Source organism: Homarus americanus, unplaced genomic scaffold (genome assembly GCF_018991925.1).
Source record: "Homarus americanus isolate GMGI-L3 unplaced genomic scaffold, GMGI_Hamer_2.0 scaffold51458, whole genome shotgun sequence".
NCBI classification, from domain to species: Eukaryota; Metazoa; Arthropoda; class Malacostraca; order Decapoda; family Nephropidae; genus Homarus; species Homarus americanus.
In genome coordinates this window covers 246,144-260,106 of record NW_024755315.1, presented here as the reverse complement: position 1 = coordinate 260,106, position 13,963 = coordinate 246,144, and the positions used below count along the sequence as shown (strand labels likewise).

Here is a 13,963-nt window from a genome sequence, read left to right as displayed (position 1 = left end):
CTCACTGGTCACCATAATAACCATGAGTGTTATTAGTATTACCAACTGGTGATGGACTGACGGAGAAGTGATTTGTCGTCCATCTTTACTTTCACAAAAGATTTAATTTGATGAATCAAGGTAGAAAAGTTTATATGGATCACCTGAAGATTAGACACCCCCAAAGTTATTTCACATTGGAGGTTGGTTAATCACTATAGCGGTAATCTAACCTAACCTAACCAAATTAACCTAACCTCCCCATCAGATATCATTGTGGTGCTTGGTTACTCTTCAGGTGATCCATTTATCTTGGGAGTGAAGAGTTGGGTGTGTGAAAGAGTGCGACGGTAGAGAAGCTTCATGATGGAGAGCTCTTCCCACAGACACTTACAGAGCCAGATGGGAGGAGAGAGGAGAGGGAAGGAGGGGGGGAGAGGAGAGGACGGTGAGCCAGGTGGTGTGACAGGTATGTTAGGAGCAGTGGAAGCAAGACTTAATTGGATGAGACGGACAGACAGAGGAATGTCTCATGTTTGCAGTCATTTCCATATTGCACAAAGGCACACCACACACCACCAGCATAGCCTCATCACTCACCACCAACACCTCACCACTCACCACCAGCCCCCTCATCACTCACCACCAGCCCCCTCATCCTCACCACCAGCCCCCTCGACACTCACCACCAGCCCCCTCACAACTCTACCAGCCCCTCACCACCAACCCCTTCCTTTCAGCCCCCTCACCACTCTACAGCCCCCCTCCTACCATCCCTCACCACTCACCACCAGCCCCTCACCACCTCACCCACCAACCCCTTCACCTAGCTCCCTCACCCTCAGCCCCCTCACTACCATCCCCCTCCTGATCTACACCAGCCCCTCACAACTCACCACCAGCCCCTCACCACTCAACCCCAGAAGCGGCGTCAGGAGTTATAACGAAGATGGTGTTTATAACGAAGGTGGACATTTTGTTACTGTTTGGTCAGTGTCGTAGTGAGTTGATGTTGACCTTTGTGTATGACGTCACATCCGGTGCTGGAGGAAGAGGTGTCTTCAGGCGCGTGTATGAATTCGTGGCGTAACTTTACTTCTTCCTTCCCCCTTCTCTCCTACCCCTCCCCTCCCCCCCCCTCCCCCCTCCCTCCTCCCTCCCTCCCTCCCCATCACGGGAACTGGAGCAAGGAAATGAGGTTATATATTTGCGTGACTCTCTCTAATTACTTCAAGTATGGTAGAGTGTGAGTATAAATCTGACGCCATATTGAACGCCATTTACGAGTATTAGTGAATCTTATGAGAACTTATGAAAATCTTCGAGAATCTACGAGAAATTGATAACAGTTCTCAGGCACACTCAGTATCGTGTTGCCGGGAGCGTCGCGGCCTGACTTAAGCACCGGCTATCACACCGCAACTCTATATACTCTTCTCTCGCTGATGTAAGATTAACACACATCTTCACAGTAATAAAAAGCGACACAGTGTAGCGTTTGTGTGTGTGTGTGTGTGTGTGTTCTTCCTTGCAAGGTGAGACTAGGAATGTAATGGAGACCTTAAGGTATAATTTCACGTTTCCTGAGCTATATCCATCATGGCGCTCTTCACTCCAAGCTGAAGGGGATACTGAACTATTTTGAAATTTTGTGTGCGCTAGTTTGTTGTGGTCAGATGATGTAGGCTACCTTTATGATGTCACGAACGGGTTACAGTTTCTTTAAATTTGTGGTTTTGATGACTATTGAATTCAGTGTCTGTGGTGGTGGTAGTAGAGGAGGTGTTATGGACAGTGAGTGAGACGGAAAGTGAGAGGAAGGGGGTGGGGGTGGTGAGGTGATTCTTGGGCTCTGCTTCCTCAAATGATAACCCAACACAAACACACACAAACACATGCACACACATTATTATTATTATTATTATTATTACATACACACACATACAGACAGACAGACACGCACAGGTTGAACTATATTTATCACAGTACCACAAAACCTTAAGAGTGCCGTGAGCCAACAGTCCAAAAGGTCATATAACATAACCCTAGCGTAGCGTAGTGTAGTGCAGTCACCCCCCTTGGCCACCGTTTACTGCCGCCAGACTTACACCACCACAAGCCAAGCACCCCGCACCGTTTTCACCCACTGCTTGTGTTTATATTTTGACGTCACTCCTAAATATTTTGTAATCTTTTCCCCCATTATGAAGTCGCTCATTGGAACGCGGGTTTATGAAGTCTTGATGCGCTGATGAACCCCCATTTGGAGGTTCGAAGCATTGGTTCGTGGTTTCGAATCAGACTAAGGGAGATCTTAAGGAGTTTTGAAGCACCTGTGTGTTGATTCGAATCACCTTTTTAGGAAGTAACACTTAGGTGAATGTTTGTTTGTATTACAGCAACATTGTCCTCACTTGGAGACCTCGAGCATCAACTAGTCTGGACAATGTTGCTGTGGGAATACGAACAACCACGCCATCTCCGGTGTGTAAATATTTGTTTTACTGAGACAACCTGTAGAGTAGCCAGGTCATTCTCTTTATTGCCTGTACTGTACGTGTTTGTGGAAGAAAAATAGACCTGGTAAATTAGAGAATCAAAGTGGGGTGAAAAGGGAAGGTGAGGGAATGTTAATGAGGAAGCACTTTCACTACAGATTTACCAGGTAGAGGTGCGTCATTTTCTCTGTCTCTTTCATCGTCTTTACCAAACTCTTTCCTCACACACACACACACATGTAAATAACACAGTCAAGGCAGCCTCGTACCGTCTCTACATGCTAAGACGACTCAGGTCACTTGGGACACCCACGCCAGAGCTGAGGACCATCTACAACGCCTTTATTCTCCCCAAACTAACGTATGCGTCACCAGCCTGGTCGTCTTCTCTCAACTCCACCCAACAACGTCAGCTAGAGAAGGTACAGAAAAGGGCCTGCAGAATCATGCTCGGCGCAGAATACTCCAGCTACACCAACGCTCTCTCCACCCTGGAAATGCCATCCCTCAGTGACCTCCACCACCAAGCACTGGAAAGGTTTGGCAGCCAATTAATGCACCACCCTCGTCATCGCCACCTCCTGCCACCGGCAGTCCCCCACCCAACTCGCGCAGTCCGCCACTACAACAAAATTCAGCCCATAAGAGCCCGCACCGATAGATATAAGAACAGCACCATCCCATCTATTGTTAAAATAATAAACAACTCCTGATTTATGTACTGTACAGCCCTGTAAATGTATTCAATGCATATTATATCATTATGTTTAAATCAAACGTAAGTCTGTATATTTTCAGCCACCTGCTGCAACTCTATTAATAAACTGTTTATTATTATTATTTATTATTACACACACACGCACACACCCACACACACGCACACATACACACACACGCACACATACACACACACATACACACACACACACACACACACACACACACATATATACACACACACACGCTAAATAACACCCTGAAGGAATTTTATGCTCACCTAAAGATTAGACACCACAGCTTATTTCACCTGTTGATTGAATACCCTAACACTAACCTAACCTAACCTCCCTCCAAACGCACTCTAAATCAGTTTTAAGAAATAGGATCCCTTCTCTCAACGCACCCTAACGCAACTTAAGAAACACACCTTCCCTAGCCTAGCATACCCTAACACACTTTAATACATCACATTCACACACCTCAACATAATCTAACAAATACTAAAACGCTCAGAGACGACCTAACACTCGGTAACACATTCTAACACACCTTTAATATACCGTAACACACCGTAAGACAATCTGACACACTCTAGCACACATACACTCTGACACACCCGGCCTAACACAGGTGCGTTAACAGGCGTGGTCATGTAGTAATCGCCCCGCCCCTCCCCTCCCCAAAATATTCACACGCCATAACTCCTACTTGGCAGTTCATCCATGGGTACACGGGAGAGATGTTCATTACCATATTATTATCCCAGCTCAAGACTCTACTCGAATTTCTTCTTCATTAACCTGATCATTGCCGTAGAAATACATTTAAAGTGAGTGGTAATAATGTTTGAGTGTTAGAATGATTGGATGTTGTAGAGTGGGATAATGTTACGTTGTGGGGTAAAGGATGTTTGGTTCACACTCAGGATGGAATGGAGAAAGGAAACTCACAATGCGCTCTCTATATACATGTTGTATTGGATGTACAATGCAGCTTGGTGCTGGGAAGGCAGCATGGTTACAAGCGTGGTGTAGAGAGAGCTGATTGGTGAGGATGCTCAGAGAAGGACAGCTTGTGGGTCGCCATACTCGCCGGCGGGAGAGAGGACCGCCAGGCAGGCGGAGGAGGAGGAGGTGTTGCTGGCTGGTTGGTGTAGGTAGAAAGAGACAGGTCACCACGAGGTCAGGTCTTAAATAGCGGAGGTAGGCGTGGCTTAGTAGTTGACCCCCGCTCCGTGATGTATGACGGCGCTGATTGACCTAGACCACGAGGCATACACTGTGGAATTGGTGGGGTCGGCTACTCAGCGACAAACAGCTTTTGTAGGGGAGAAATCCACTACAACGTATTTGAATGTAAACAAACAGAGGAGTTGCCAGTTTGCTCACGTGGGTAAATAAAAGAGATGCCAGATGCCTCAAGATGGTAAAGAAAAATAGTGCGTGTCTTACCTGTTTCAGTATGTCAACACCTGTGGTCAGTTCTTGGACACCGCTGTTCTTTGTACCTTTATTACATTCTCCTTTATGTTCTGTGTAACGTAGTATTTTATTATTATTGTTGTTGTTATTACTGAGGTGTACCAATTATGTGCTTAGTGCGTTCTTGTTAAAGGAGTTATCTTTTATTTTTAGGTAACTGTTGAATGTGCAATGGTGTGTGTGTGTGTGTGTGTGTGTGTGTGTGTGTGTGTGTGTGTGTGTGTGTGTGTGTGTGTGTTTTTTTTTATATACGCTCTCTTTTATTTACGCTGGGGGTTATTAGACATTCAGCTTAGAAACAACAAAGATACCAGACAGACATAGAATAATACAACAACGAATACAATAAACAAAAAGTTACGAAACACTAAGACGATGAGCCTGAATAGACACAAAATTAACAGGATAGATGGCAACATACCGCATAACCGGAGGAGGGATGAAGTATATGAGTTTTTACGTAGAAGATAGTCATTCCTCAGGTTGGGTGCTTTCTCCACCTTTCTCAGCTGTCCACTTGATCTCTTCCTCCGTATTTTTTTACTTTTTTCCAAGGTAGACGCTCGCCTATACATTATCACGGAGGTTTGGTTAGGTAAGTGTATGTATATTATGTATACTGGATTATCTTGATATGTATGTATATTATGTATGTATATTATGTATGTGCTCCATTTATATTTATTCAGCCTAGCTAGCAGCGTGTGGCAATGTTATTACCATATCCCACACGCTTAATTAATGTGCCTGGCGACGTATGGAAGCTGCTAATGTATCACTTGCCATACGTCGTCTATGGTAGTTGACCAGGACCTTAGCTAGGTAGCAGTGCTATCCACCTCTGTGTACATACTCTTCTCCAGTAAACCGAACCTACAAAACTATACAGGTGTTTGTGTTCTCTCCTGTATATAGAACTTATTACCCAGAATACCTAACATGGCGCAGTGCGTAGTTTTACTGGATTATTACGAGTGATTAGTGCAAGTTTGTGGAAAGCCGGCTGATGGATCCCCGCCTTGGGTCAACCCCGCGTCATCCCTCGAAGAATTTCGCAACTTTGAGCAGTGTCAGTGACAGTGATTTTCTGTGAAGTGTTTAGTGCATTGTGTGTTTCGTGCCATTCATGTGTGACCTTGTTCGAACGGATTTCCAAGGTATACAGCATGTTCTGGGCATTTGTGGGGTGTAGAGCTCAGCGCACCCTCCTCTGACCGTTTACAGAGAGCGACTGAGCTACTCCTATCTCCACCCCCCTCACAGCGACGCCTCCACCCCCCCTCACAGCTGGGGCGAGACGCTCTACCTGCCTGGGACACACACCCATACATGTACTAACACTTGCTGACCGCGCGGTTTCTTATATATATTTTATATATATAACCTACTTATCTGTGTATTTAATTAAATTTTTTGTCTGAAATCTTGTTGATACGACGGGCTGACCGGTCAACACTGATTTAAGATACAGTACACAGATAAAGTAGTTATGTCTCATGCCTTACGTAGCCGTGGACCCAGCGCCTGGATGAGTCAAGCGGATGATAGTCCCCCAAAGATGGATGACCAGGCCGGCCCAGCTCCCACAACATCGCGCAGCCCTTCACCTCAACATTCAGCGTTATCTCCAGAGATAATTGCCTTAATGAAGTTTATGAGAGATGAGAGACGCGAGGATGAAGCTCACAGACGTTTGGCGGATGAGCACAGAAGGCAAGCAGAGGCAGAACGAGACCACCAACGGAGAATGGAAGACAGTGCACGGTTTGAAGCCTTGATATCTCGCCTCACTGTTAACCAAGCCCCTGGCTCTAACACTGCCTCGGTACTGAATGGTTCAGATACCTCATCCATGCTTCCTTCACGCCCCCAGCCCCACCTAAAGCAGCAGCTCAAACACCGCCCATCTTGGAGCCTGATGTAAATTTCCAGACTTTTCGCGAATGGCGGCGGCGGTGGGCTGATTATGCTACAATGGTGGATCTCCAGAGTTTGTCACAGCCTAAACAACTCATCCAGCTGCGTATGTGCCTGTCCTTGGAAGTTCAGCGTGCCTTAGAACATACGTTGCAGGTACCCCCAACCTCTTCGCTGTCTGTAGAGGAGGTACTGGACGTTCTACAGCGGCACATCAAAGGACAGCAGAATGAAGCTCTGCGCAGGAGGGAATTGTTTAGCTGCAGACAGATGGAGGGTGAGTCTTTTGACGCTTTTTATGTACGTCTTAAGAGAGCCTCGGAAGAGGTAGATATATGTTTAGGCCACCACCAGCAGTGCGAGGAGACCCAGTTGAAGCAGGTGATCCTGATGGGCGTTAAGGACGAGGAACTTGTCCGACGCCTCACCTCCCTCGACTCTTCCTCTTCTCTTCAGGATGTGTTGACGATATGTCGCTCCTATGAGGCTGCCAGGTGTGCCACCTCTGCCATCCGAGCTCCCCCTACAGCTGTACGCGCTGTTCCCGGTACAAGAAGGACAAGAAGTCTGCTCCCACGCCTTCGCCCACCACGTCCACGCCCGGTTCATTTTGCAACAACTGTGGTAAGCAGCACGGAACACAGGTATGTCCAGCTGCTCAGTCTACCTGCAACAGTTGTGACCGTAAGGGCCACTGGTCACTCACAGTACGGTGCCCAGCCAAACGCGTCCAGTGCAATGTGTGCGGCCGTCTGGGCCACTATGACAAGTGTTGCCCTACCCACGAACCCAAGGGACAGCGTCGGCGGAAGCTTCAGCGCCCTTCTACCAGAGAGGGCCGCCCACAGTCTCCCAATCAGAGGCACGACGACCCGGGACAAAGCCCGACCCATTTTAGGAGGGTGTACTCCTCGCATCCCAGGACCAAAGCCCCCCAGTACATCAGCGTCATCGTGACCTACGGCGGTGTGTCATCCCGTCTTCAGATGTTGCCCGACACCGGCGCTGATGCTACAGTCATCGGTCCCCAGCATTTGCGATGCTTGGGGCTCTCTCCAAGCGATCTAGGACCGCCTCCCGAGGACCTCCGCTTTATGGCAGATGGTTCACAGATGGCCCCAGCCCTGGGTTCACTCTATGCACATGTCACCTTTGGCAACAGGTCGTGTCAGGCCTGGATTGACGTGCATAATGGTGTCCCGACTCCCTTGCTGTCCTACAGACATTGTCAAGAGTTGGCCATCATCTCCCAGGACTTCCCCAAACCTATTCTTGAGGTAAGACACGCCAACAGGGTGCATGAAGGGAGCAGCAACTACCCTGCTGCCGCCCTACCCCTACCTCTGGCCAGTGACACCTCTCCTTCGGTAGTTGTCCCTGCTGCATCACGTCCCCACGCCTTGGCTCGCCTTCACGACAGTCACCGTGGAGCTGAGGCCACCAAACGACGTGCACGACAGACTGTGTTCCGGCCTGGCATCGACCCCGACATCTCCAATGCTGTCCAGGTGTGTAAGCCCCGCCACGTATTACAACCCAGCCAGCAGCAGGTACCCTTCATGAGTGACGACAACCCCACCCGCCCCTTTGAGTCTGTGTCGGCCGACTTTTTCTGTGTGTCAGGAAAGTCCTTCCTGGTTATCGTCGACCGTCTCTCTGGTTGGCCGGTTGTCATCAAGGGCGGTAATGACACGACGTCTGCCGCCACCATCAGCAAGTTCCGCCACTACTTCCGTGACGTGGGCGTTCCTGTACGCCTGCGAACCGACGGAGGGCCTCAGTTCACAAGCCGGGACTTTGCTGTGTTCCTCGACCGATGGGGAGTCCGGCATGTGTTGTCATCGCCCCATTACCCGCAGTCCAACGGCCACGCTGAGGCTGCTGTCAAATCCTTGAAGCACCTCATCCTTAAGGTGGCCCCTTCTGGGAATATTGACTGCGAGGCCTTCGACCGGGGTCTTCTTGAACTCCGCAACACACCCAACTACACCGGACGCTCCCCTGCCCAGGGTTTGTATGGACGCCCCCTTCGTTCTTGTGTCCCTGCTCACCCTCAATCCTTCTCCAAGGAGTGGCAGGCCAAGACAGAGGATTGTGATCGCCGAGCCGCCGAACGTGTTCAGGACGTCGTCGCCCGCTACAACGACCACGCCAGTTCTCTCCCCAGGTTGAGTGTCGGTACCCAAGTCCGTGTTCAGGACCCGACCTCCCTACGTTGGGACAAAGTAGGCGTAGTCATGGGTCTCGGCAGGTCACGGGACTACCAGGTGCGGTTACCCAGTGGTCGCGTGTGGTGGAGGAACCGCCGTTTTCTCCGCCCCGTAACACTGCCTTCTGCTGGCCCCGCCACCAGTGTTGAGTCCCACACCCTTCCCAGTGATGAAGTCCCTCGACGCTCAGAACGGCTCCAGAAGAAAAGGTCCGCTCAAGACTTTGCTATATGAGCGGCGTATTATAGAGAGGAGGTGTATGTATATTATGTATGGATTATGTATTATGTATGTATATTATGTATGTGCTCATTTATATTTATTCGGCCTAGCTAACTGATATTAGCAATGTTGTTACCATATCACGCGCTTAATTAAATGCCTGACGTATGGAAGCTGCTAATGTATCACTTGCCATACGTCGTCTATGGTAATTGACGGATAGCTAGAACAGTGCTGCCACCTCTGTGTACATACTCTTATCCAGTAAACCGAACCTACAAAAACTATACAGGTGTTTGTGTTCTCTCCTGTATATAGAACTTGTGCAGAACATCTAACAGTAGGTTACTTAATGTTTATCTAGATTAACACTCTTAGTTGATGGTCTGGTGGCCGTCTCTCTCGCTGGGGTCTGAGGACGATGATGCATCATCTTTGTGGAAAGTGAAATTCATCGACCATAACTTATTTATTCTTGTGTGTGTGTGTGTGTGTGTGTGTGTGTGTGTGTGTGTGTGTGTGTGTGTGTGTTCTGGTTATGCACACGGCCACAAAAAATATAGTATTGCAGTGATGTGTACGTGAATACTCCTTTATGGAGGAGAGAAGAGACTAATACACACGTTTCCCCCATTTGTTTGTGTATGTATGTATGTATGTATGTATGTATAGAAATGACAAAGTCTTTATTTGCCTGAATAAATAATCGTATATATCTTATTGTTGGTGTAAAGGCCTGAGACTTAGGGATATAAATCCCTTGCCAGCCTAATCAGGATCTGATAAAAGGAAAGTCAAGAACCACGGGTTTCTGAGGGATAACAAACAACCGTTGGAGATGGACATCTCTTTACGACGAAAATAATCACAATAATTGACACCACTCACACAAATATCAAATAAACAATTACGGGAGTCAAACAATTACGGGAGTCAAACAATTAATGGATATTTCCTACGGCGGTAGGCCAGTGGACTGTTCCGTTGACGCGGTGGTCCGCTCTCAAGGGGAAAGTCCAGGGCAGCCTCCTCACTTGGCGCCGGCGTTGGTGGGCGATGTCTTTCCACACAGGAGAGACGCCAGGGCTCGGACGGTGGATAGGGCGTGGAGGAAGTGGCGATGACGTGGCAGCCGCGGGATTAGCTACAGCAGGTGTCCGGAGGTTGACAGCCGAATAGAGAAGGTCTAGGGAATCAGCCTACGAGCCCCAGGAGCCTCAGATAAGCACACAACCAGAATTTGAACGAACAGCGGGGTGCAAGTACAGCTGTGTCGACGGCTGGGTAGTGTAGCGACCTTCTCACCCCCTAGTGGGGGCCGCGAACAAGCACACGAGCGGCGGACAACCATCCTGCTCGTTACAGCCCTTACAGTTGATCCTGCGTCCATATTTACTGTTGTTGATATATCACATGTGACATCACATTCGTGTACACAGCTAGCCAGTCATAGAAACATACAGACTAAGGACGTCATAGTTTGGGAGGAATTTAGCCAATCATTGTGGCAAATACACACATGACGTCACAGTGGCGTGCATAACTAACGAATAAGAGTAACATAATCACATGACGGCCAGGCTAATCTGCATGCTATAAAGACACACAGCTCCCCTCAGCACTGTGTGTGTGTTTATGTAAGGACTCGGCAGCGTGACAGTGATAAACGACTTTGGTGCTGAGAACAATAAGGGAGGAATCCCTCTTGTGACGTAAAGACCCGAAGAAATAAATGGATGTTTGTAGATAAATGAGAGAAATCGATAGAGACAGAGACAGACAGACACAGACAATCAGACGGACAGACAGAACATATAAAGAGAGAAAATGAAAGAATAGGAGAGGGAGACAGACCGACAGACAGACAAGCAGAAACAGACAGACTCACATACACACAATGACAGGTAGACAGACATACAGAGAAAAACAGACATACAAGCGGACAGATACAGAGATATACAAACAGGCAGACAGGCAGAGACAAATACACACACACACACACACACACACACACACACACACAAAGGCGTGGCTGTGTGGGTGAATGATCTGCTGAGTTACTACACGGTGCTTGAAGGCGGTGTTTTAATGAGATCATGAATCAACTTGATGATGTGTGGCAGATGGAAGGGTGCTGAGGGAGGGAGATGGTGGGAGGTGAAGAGAGGAAGGGTATGGAAGAAGGAACGAGGGTAGAAAGAGGAGATTGTGAAGAAGAGAGAGAGAGAGAGAGAGAGAGAGAGAGAATTCTAAAATAACAGAAGGCAAATGAAGCTAAGGACAAACGGATGATTGATGAAGCAGAAGAAGAATGAAAAAAAATATGTGAAGAATGAACCAAATGATAACGTAACCACCACCACCACCACCACACTGTAACCATTGGGAGGTCCGGAGATAATATGGACGAATCTTGTTACTGTAACCACTACTGTCACCACACTACAACTACCACCATACCAGGACCACTTAACCAATACACTACAACTACTACCACATCAATACCACTTAACCAGTACCTTATTCGATGACCACTACAACTACCACCAGATACACCAAACACTACACGTACTGCCACCATTTGACTTCCACCTAACCACGACATAATTCAACAACCACTACCACCGCCACACACCACGACCGCACACTACAACTACCACCACCACAACCACCACACTCACAACAATCTCTCCACACCACACCACACCACAAGAGCCCTAACAAGTGTCAAATCGAGCGGAAGAAATGAGGTCATATTACTTCCGTCCGATTTCCCTTTATTCTCATTAAAAGAAGCGACCCATATTTATGAGTCAATGTCTAATACTCTCTTTCTCTGTGTTTGACTTGTTTGCAATCTTAACGTGTCTATTTACAGTCGTGTGGTGTGTGTGTAGGTGTTGTCTGTCACGTGTTTGTGGTAGCGTTGAATATTTTATAGTTAGCCATTAAAATTTTCTGTTATTTTTTTATAGAGAGAAAATGGAGAAGCTTATGGTTCAAGGAGTGACTGGGGAATCTCGTTCAATGTACACCGGAAGGTAAGTAAATTGCTTTCACTGTTATTTTTGGTTGGATTGATGTTGTTTACGTACAGAGCCGATAAGTGTGTGTTGGTTGATGTGTCCAGAAATGATTTACGTAGGTCGTTAAGGTTTTTATAAGTGTTAAAAGCTGTAGGGTTTTAATGTGAGTGTTGTGGGATTACCTGATGATATATCCACTCCAGCTTGTTTCTCCTGAAGATTAACCACCCTAACCTAACCCTAACTACCGTAACCTAACCTAACCCTAACTACCGTAACCTAACCTAACCCTAACTACCGTAACCTAACCTAACCCTAACTACCGTAACCTAACCTAACCCTAACTACCGTAACCTAACCTAACCCTAACTACCGTAACCTAACCTAACCCTAACTACCGTAACCTAACCTAACCTAACCTCGGAGAAATTATCTTTGTGCCATAACAAGAGTGTACCAGTATTCACCTCCCAAACATCCTCATGTAGAGAGTATTGAAGATCTTACTTATCTCTGACGGAAAACTGAAGATGAACTCTCTAGCATATTTCAGATGGTGATTGTAACACCTAACACTACCTGGGAGGGGGTTAGGTTAGGTTTGGTTTGGTTTGGTGTTAGTTTATTTGGTTTGGTTAGGTTTAGTTTATGCTAGATTAGGTTAGGTTAGTTTATGTTATATTTGGTTATATTAGTTTAGGTTAGATTAGATTAGTTTAGGTTAGTTTATGTTAGATTTGGTTATATTAGTTTAGGTTAGATTAGATTAGGTTAAGTTATATTAGTTTAGATTAGGTTAGGTTAGGTTAGGTTAGGTTAGGTTAGGTTAGTTTAGTTTAGTTTAGTTTAGTTTAGTTTATGTTACGTTTGGTTAGTTTATGTTAAATTTGGTTATATTAGCTTTGGTTAGATTTAAGTTAGCATTGGTTAGGATCGCTTTAGGGTGTTTAATCATCAGGTGAAATAAACTGGATACCAAAATCTAGATGAACCAGTTACATACATTAGCATAATTCTGTGTAGAGAGGAGACTCACCCATTAACCTTTACAAAACCCTCTTACTGAAGCCATCTTTATATTATGGCATAAATTTCCCACTTGGCTGTGTTATCTAGTCCTCAGTTGGAAGGAAAATATTAACTTGGGAACCTTTGAGAATCCAACTTCGTGAACCTGTTTGAGTTACAGTGAATCCTCCATATAAGAGACTTTTTGTTCTTGATATAACCCGTTAGATGAAGGTTTCACATCAATGGACACTAGATATAACGGAATTTCATCTCTATAATGTCCGTTAAATAGAGGTTTCACATTTAACAGACCTTGGATATAACGGACTTTCTTCTATATATCGTCCGTTAAATAGAGGTTTCACATTTAACAGACCTTGGATATAACGGACTTTCTTCTATATATCGTCCGTTAAATAGAGGTTTCACATTTAACAGACCTTGGATATAACGGACTTTCTTCTATATATCGTCCGTTAAATAGAGGTTTCACATTTAGCAGAACTTGGATATAACGGACTTTCTTCTATATATCGTCCGTTAAATAGAGGTTTCACATTTAACAGACCTTGGATATAACGGACTTTCTTCTATATATCGTCCGTTAAATAGAGGTTTCACATTTAGCAGAACTTGGATATAACGGACTTTCTTCTATATATCGTCCGTTAAATAGAGGTTTCACATTTAACAGACCTTGAATATAACGGAATTTCATCTCTATAATGTCCGTTAAATAGAGGTTTCACATTTAACGGACCTTGGATATAACGGACTTTCTTCTATATATCGTCCGTTAAATAGAGGTTTCACTATAATTAGACTTGTTTTTACTTCCTCATTTGGGATTAAAATATTAATTTCCTTACCCTTGAGAATCCATCTTTTGTTTCTGAGCT

The 13,963-nt window shown here is 46.1% G+C and overlaps 1 protein-coding gene across 1 annotated transcript in view; it reads left to right on the top strand.

The window, feature by feature from the left end:
* Nucleotides 1-13,963, top strand: part of LOC121856497 (histamine H1 receptor-like) — a 262,478-nt gene that overhangs the window by 22,234 nt on the left and 226,281 nt on the right. Inside the window, exon 2 of the mRNA XM_042352088.1 lies at nucleotides 12,003-12,068. The gene's annotated coding sequence lies outside the window, so the exon portion shown is untranslated. The remainder of the gene's footprint in view (nucleotides 1-12,002; nucleotides 12,069-13,963) is intronic.